Raw genomic sequence first — 7,273 nt, forward strand, 5'->3', positions numbered from 1 at the left:
ACCAAGTGAAAGCTTGGCAGTGGATTCTTCCAGAGCCCCAGTGAGGACATGTCAGATGTGTAACCTGCACAACCATGAGATAATAAAGGGCTGCTGTTTAAAGCCACTCGATTTGTGGTCACTTTACAGCAGGGACAGAACACACACAGCAGACGATGCTCAGTCCCTGGCTCCTCACTTCCCTGAGCTCCTCTCCTCCATGACCTTCTGCTCTGCTCTTCCTGGGCCCCCTCCCTTGTCATCCCCTAGACTTGTCATTGCCAATAACCCAGCCCTCCCACAGTCTCCACGCCATGCTTCCCATGCTATGCCCTCCATCTCCCCACTCACCCCGCAGGGCGGCCTAAGCTCTGGAAACACTGGTGCGATTATTGATCACATGTGTAATGTAATGTCAGCAAATCATTCATCACAAATGTGCTTGTTTCCCAGGCCTGAGACCACCCTGTGCTACATCACCTCCCACAATCCTTTGTGCCCACTGGGATCCCAGGTTATTATCCTACCATCTAGTCACCGTCCCTTACCCCTCAATGTCCTCTCCTCCCTCCTCACTCATCTTCAATTCCATGAGACAGCATTTCAATCCGTCCCTTTCATCTCCGTTGCCCTGTCACCCTTGCTTGGAAAAACTTCAAAGCCGAGAAATTCTACCTCTGCCCTCCCTGCACCTGCCCTGTGCAGCTACAGGAGGCTAGAGAACAAACCAGCCCCATGGACACTGTCATGTTAATGTCATAACCCAGACCAGAAGGGGGTCCACACTGCTGCCCACAATCATCCTGTCCCTGCACGGCTCCCTCAGTCTCCCCCATCCTCTGCTCAAACATCCACCCTCCTTCCCCATCTCATTACTGCCAGTGACCTTGTTTCCTGCTTCACTGAGAACACTGAACACATTAGAAGACAATTATTACAGATTTCCAACACCGTCTACTTGGTGACGTCATCTCAGGTGAGCTGTCCACGGTCTCAGCCAGAGCCGTCCCTGTGCTGGTGCTCGAGGCCTCATCCCTTCTCGTCTACATAAAGGTGCTGGTCCAGCAGTTCTTCCCTTTTCCTCTTTTTTTTAAAATTTTTTTTAATTTATTCATTTTAGAGAGGATAGGGGAAGAGAGAGAGAGAGAGAGAGAGAGAGAGGAGAGACAGAGAGAGAGAAGGGGGGAGGAGCTGGAAGCATCAACTCCTATATGTGCCTTGACCAGGCAAGCCCAGGGTTTTGAACCGGCGACCTCAGCATTTCCAGGTCGACGCTTTATCCACTGCGCCACCACAGGTCAGGCCCCTTTTCCTCTCTTGTCATTTTTTTCCTCCACTAGGCCACGTGGCAGCGTGAGCATGCACACCCAGACCTCAGGCTGAGGGAGCATAACTGACCGATGGCCCCACTGCTGTGCTCTCAAATCTGCTGCCCCGTTTGCTCTAGGACCTCAATTCTCAAAGGTTCCTTCCTGTTATAGATTAAGAACAGCAGAGAAACCGAGGCAGGACCATTGACTCTCTGAAGGCTGACTTAGGCTCCAGGCTCCCTGACACCCTCTCTGAACTTTCCTTACTCTGCCCTGGGTCTGGGACACCTCCCAGCCAACCTTCCTTCTCTCTCTCCATCATTTGGATGACCGCATTGAGCACTTGTAACTTCGAGGACATACATGCTCCTGTTGAAAATGCCACAGTGACACATGGCTTCCCTGGGCTTCTTTGTATTGAGGACCTGGGGACTCACAGACAAACTCAGGGCTATTGAATGAAGATCATTTCACAATGTAACAATCCCGAGTCACAGGACACACTGTGTGGGAAGTAGAATTCAGGATCTTTGTGAGGCTGACTGCAGTGCTGGTTAGACACATTTCTGTACCAGGGGTCAAAATCACTTCTTTACAGATCAGCTTCCTGATGTTCAGGGTTTCCAAGACTGTGCTCCCCCACTGGGGTTCACAGACAACAGGGAGACTGGGTCTCTGAGATTCTCCATCCCGTGTTTTCAGACACAGATCCTCAGGGTTAAGAGAAACCCCTGTCCCTCCACCTCCATTCCCAGGGTGCAAGCTCACTCTCCTGACCTCAAAGTTCCTGGGATGAGTTTTCTTCTAGAATAGTCCAGGAGGAGAGATAAGGGGTGGAGGCAGGGAGTCATTTCAGGGGGGAGGGATTTCGGGAAGAAAAGAGGAGGAAGGGATGGGCCCAGCCTGGGGGGTCTCTCCCTGGTGTCCCTCACACAGCCCCTGGGCCAGGACCTCAGGGAGACGGGTGACAAAGAGCTGTCCGCGCAGGAGGAGGGGTCAGGACACAGTCCCGGTCCCCAGGCCTGACTCTCAGGGTCTCAGCCCAAGGGCGGAGTCTTCGCGGGGAAGGTCAGTGTTGGGGAGTCCTCATCTCCCGGGTTTCACTTCTGCTTCTGACAACCCCTGTGTCGGGTCCTCCTTCCTGGATAATCAGGATGAGCCCTCAGTGGTCACTCCCATTGGGTATCCAGTTTCTAGAGAAGCCAATCAGCCTCCCCGTTGTTCCCGGTTATAAGGTCTCGGACCCGCCCGACACAGATTGTCTCCAGATCCTGAGAATTCGGGTCATGGGATCCTCAACCCTCCTCCTGCTGCTCTCGGGAGCCCTGGTCCTGGCCCCGACCTGGGCGGGTGAGTGCGGGTCGAGAGGGAACGGCCTCTGCGGGGAGGAGCGAGGGGACCCGGTGGGGGCGCAGGTCCCCGGGGAGGGCGCGTGTTCACCACCCAGTCCTGACCCCTGCTCTGTCCCAGCCCCTTTACAGTTTCCTGGGACCCACGCGGGTAAGGGTCGCCCGATCTCAGCCCCTCCCCGTCCCCAGGTCCCCACTCCCTGAGATATTTCATCACTGCCGTGTCCCGGCCTGGCCGCGGGAAGCCCCGCTTCTCACGTCGGCTACGTGGGACGACACGGAGTTCGTGCGGTTCGACAGCGACGCCGCGAGTCCGAGGATGGAGCCGCGGGCGCCGTGGATGGAGCAGCCGTGGGTGGAGCAGGAGCGCCCGGCAGTATTGGGACCGGAATACGCGGCCGCGCCAAGGTCACCGCACAGACTTTCCGAGTGAACCTGAACACCCTGCGCGGCTACTGCAACCAGAAGCGAGGACGGTGAGCCACGCGGGCCGGGTCCCCGGTCACGACCCCATCCCCCACGGACGGGCTGGGGTCGCCCGAGTGTCGGGTCCGAGCCCACCCGAGACCGTACGACCTGCCAACCCCACCCGGGATGAGCCCGCGGGGACTTTGACCCGGTTTCGTTTTCGGTTTAGGTTTAATCCCCGCGGTCGGGGCGGGGCCGGGGGCGGGGCCGAGTGGGCGGGGCTGACCGCGGGGCGGGGTCAGGGTCTCACACCCTCCAGGGGATGTACGGCTGCGACCTGGACCCGGACGGGCGCCTCTTCCGCGGGTACATGCAGTTCGCCTACGACGGTACCGACTACATCGCCCTGAACGAGGACCTGCGCTCCTGGACCGCGGCCGACGCGGCGGCTCAGATCACCCGGCGCAAGTGGGAGGAGATCGGTGTGGCGGAGAACTGGAGGAGCTACCTGGAGGGGAAGTGCGTGGAGTGGCTCCGCATTCACCTGGAAAAGGGGAAGAAGACACTGCAGCGCGCAGGTACCAGGGCCATGGGGCTCCCTCCTCTCCCCTCGGGCTGTGGCTCCTACACGGAGACAGGAAATGGACCCTCTACTGGGTCTGGACATCCAGTCACCTGGGTTTTCAGATCCTGGACCAGACAGCGACTCCCCCTTTTCTAAGGGACAATTAGGTGCAGTCTCTCTGGGATGGAGGGTAAATCAACCCTGAAATAACCCATCAGCGGTTCCCCCTTGACCCTGGCAGTGGCCCTGGGACCCATGGAGACTTTCTCCTCAGGCCTTGTTCTGTGTCCCCACCCAGTGTGTCTGAGGTCTGACCCGGCTTTTCTGAGTCATTTTGACCTCCACCAGGTCAGGACCAGGAAACCCCCTTTTCTCCCCTCAGAGACCTGCCTCCCACCCTGGGCTATGCACTCTGACCTAGAACTTTCCAAAGAGGAGATCATCCCAGGTGCCTCTGTCAGGCTGGTGTCTGGGTTTTGTTGCTCCCTCCCCCACCCCAGCTGTCCTGTCCCACTCTCAGGATGGTCACGTGGACTGCTACTGGAGTGGCCCATGAGAATGAAAAGTTCCTGCATTTCTCACCCTTCTCCTCAGACCCCCCAAAGGCACACGTGACCCACCACTCCATCTCTGGACTGTGAGGTCACCCTGAGATGCTGGGCCCCTGGGCTTCTACCCTGCGGAGATCACCCCTGACCTGGCATCGTGACAGCAGGACCTGACCCAGGACCATGGAGCTTGTGGAGACCAGGCCTGCGGGGGACGGGAGCTTCCAGAAGTTGGGAGGCCGTGGCGCGTTGCCCCCTGGAGAGGAGCAGAGCTACAGTGCCATGTGCAGCACGAGGGGCTGCCTGAGCCCCTGACCCCTGAGATGGGGTGAGGAGGGACGTGGGCAACAGAGCCTCTTCTCAGGGAGCAGGGGCCTCTGGAGGACCTTCAGCAGGTCAGGGCTGCAGCCTGGGGGTCAGGGCCCTGACCTTCCCTTCCGTTCCCAGAGCCTCCTCAGGCCACCATCTCCACTGTGGTCAACGTTGCTATCCTGTCCTCCTTGGAGCTGTGGTCACTGGAGATGTGGTGGGAGCTGTGACTGTGGAGGAGGAGGCACTCAGGTAGAGAAGGGGTGGGGTCTGAGTTTCTTGTCCCACAGGGGGTTTTAAGCCCAAGAAAAAGTGTGTCCACTTTATTAAAGAGAAGTACTCTCCTCATACATGAGGTTGCTCAGTCTGGGGCTGTTTGCTAACACTACTCTTTACTGAGTCACGTTTGAACATGAGGGACAGATTTATCACTTTGATGAGTCAGTTGATGGGTACCTGGATCCCATAGTCACAGGTCAGAGGGGAGGGTCTGCTGAGGACAGAACTTTTAGGAGGATGAGCTGGTCAGTCCCCCCACCTGTACTTTCCTCAGGTCTCGTGATCCTTCCCTGGGTCTGCAGTCACAGTTCTAGAAACTTCTCTGGGCCTAGTGACTAGGGGTTCCTTTAGGACCTCTGGCCCTGCCTCCTCCTGGTCTCTCACGGATGTTATATTCCCACAGGTGGGAGAGGAGGAGCTTACGCTCAGGCTGCCAGTGAGTATGGAAGGGTGACCCTTGAGACCCCTGTGACCCATGGTGACAGGAACCCATGGGAGACTCCACCCCCCATAGTTCCCATCTGTTTTGTTTTTGTTTTTTTTTTCAGAGGAGAGAGAGGGATAGACAGGGACAGACAGACAGGAACGGAGAGAGATGAGAAGCATCAATCATTAGTTTTTCATTGCGTATTGCAACACCATAGTTGTTCATTGATTGCTTTCTCATATGTGCCTTGACTGCGGGCCTTTAGCAGACTGAGTAACCCCTTGCTGGAGCCAGCAACCTTAGTTTCAAGCTGGTGGGGGTTTTTGCTCAAACCAGATGAGCCCGTGCTCAATCTGGCGCCCTCAGGGTCTCGAACCTGGGTCCTCTGCATTCCCGGCCCAGTTCTCTATCCACTGCACCACCCGCCTGGTCAGGCTAGTTCCACCCTTTAGTCTCCTGTCCTGCGGACCTCTGACAACCTCCTGTTGTGTTCTACCCCAGGTAGTGACAGTGCCCAGGGCTCTGATGTGTCTCTCACCGGCTTCTAAAGGTGAGACCCTGATGGGAGGGGTTGGACAGAGAGGACAGGACTGGGTGATGGGGATCTCTGGGACATTTTTGATTATGTGGTGAACTATTGAGAATGTCACCAGTTACATTGACTGACTTGAGTTTGTGATTATTTTCTTCTACAGCGTGAGACAGCTGCCTTGTCGGGGACTGAGTGACAGAAGATGCTTCACACACACTCACTCGCCAGCCCCATTTGTGACTCTAGGAACCTCTCACTTCTCTCTCTGCAAAGGGCATCTGAACGTGTCTGCATTCCTCATCAGCATAGTGTGAGGAGGTGGAGGCTGGCCCACCCCTGTTCCCACATCCCTCCCCACACTTCCCTGTCCAGCAGAGGGGGGCCTGGGCCCTCCCCATCCCTGTCTGTACTTCGTGGAGCACTGAGCTGCAGCTTCTTACTTCCCCTTATTGAAATTAGACTCTGAGTGTGGATTTGTATTTTCAATTTTTGCTGTGCGGGTTGTTAGGTTAATTATAGAGAAAACCCTGAAGTTTAAAGCAGGAAGTAAATGGGAGCAACTGAGAATTTTCTAGAACCCGTGTGTCTGCTGTGCTGAGTCTGTTGCAGGGACAGGAGAGGCTGTGAGGACCGAGTGTGGTCGGGGCCTGTGCCCAGTCGGTGCTCAGTGCATCGTGGGCTTTGATGTGGTCACTCCTTGGCTGGGCCACCTCTCTGCTCCTTTGTCTTTATTTCTTCAGTAGAACCTTGTTTTACCAGGACCTGTGATCACAGGGACTCAAACTGTCACCCGAGCCTTGTAACTTGTCCAATAAAGGACCCCTCCAGGTCTGTGAGTACCAATGGCATCATATGGTTGGTCAGCTGAGGCTCCAGGCTGGGTCCAACTATCTGCTGCCATATCTTGTATCTTTTTTTTGTGTTTTTTTTGTTTCTGTGGAGCAATATGTCTTTTTGTTCTTGTTAGGAGTTCCAGTGTCATTCTCCTCTGGGTGTCCCTGTCTGACAGCAGCAGGTGCTCAAGCCAGTGACCTTGAGTCCAAGCTGGTGAGTTTTTGTTCAAACCAGATGAGCCTGTGCTCAAGCTGGTGACATCGGGGCCCTCAAACCTGGGTCCTCTGCATCCTTAGTCTGACGCTCTATTCCACTGCACCACCCCTGTAGGCCGAGAATGTTTTAAATTTTTAACATTATTTTTTTATTAAAGATTTATCTGTGAGCCAGATGCAGCCATCAAAAGAGCCACATCTGGGCCCTGGCCGGTTGACTCAGTGGTAGAGTGTCGGCCCCTGGCGTGCAGGAGTCCCGAGTTCGATTCGGCCAGGGCACACAGGAGGGGCGCCCATCTGCTTCTCCACCCCTCCCCCTCTCCTTCCTGTCTGTCTCTTTCTTCCCCTCCGCAGCCAATGGCTCCATTGGAGCAAAGTTGGCCCGGGCACTGAGGATGGCTCTGTGACCTCTGCCTCAGATGCTAGAATGGCTCTGGTTTGCAAACAGAGCAATGCCCCAGATGGGCAGAGCATTGCCCCCTGGTGGGCGTGCCGGGTGGATCCCGGTCGGGCACATG

General features: G+C 56.0%; 1 pseudogene; it reads left to right on the forward strand.

Annotated features, from left to right (window-relative positions):
* The first annotated feature begins 2,542 nt into the window (after positions 1-2,542).
* On the forward strand, positions 2,543-5,707 carry LOC136321095 (saoe class I histocompatibility antigen, A alpha chain-like; annotated as a pseudogene).
* Positions 5,708-7,273: the final 1,566 nt, after the last annotated feature.

The sequence above is a fragment of the Saccopteryx bilineata genome, chromosome 1 (genome assembly GCF_036850765.1).
Source record: "Saccopteryx bilineata isolate mSacBil1 chromosome 1, mSacBil1_pri_phased_curated, whole genome shotgun sequence".
Taxonomy (NCBI): domain Eukaryota; kingdom Metazoa; phylum Chordata; class Mammalia; order Chiroptera; family Emballonuridae; genus Saccopteryx; species Saccopteryx bilineata.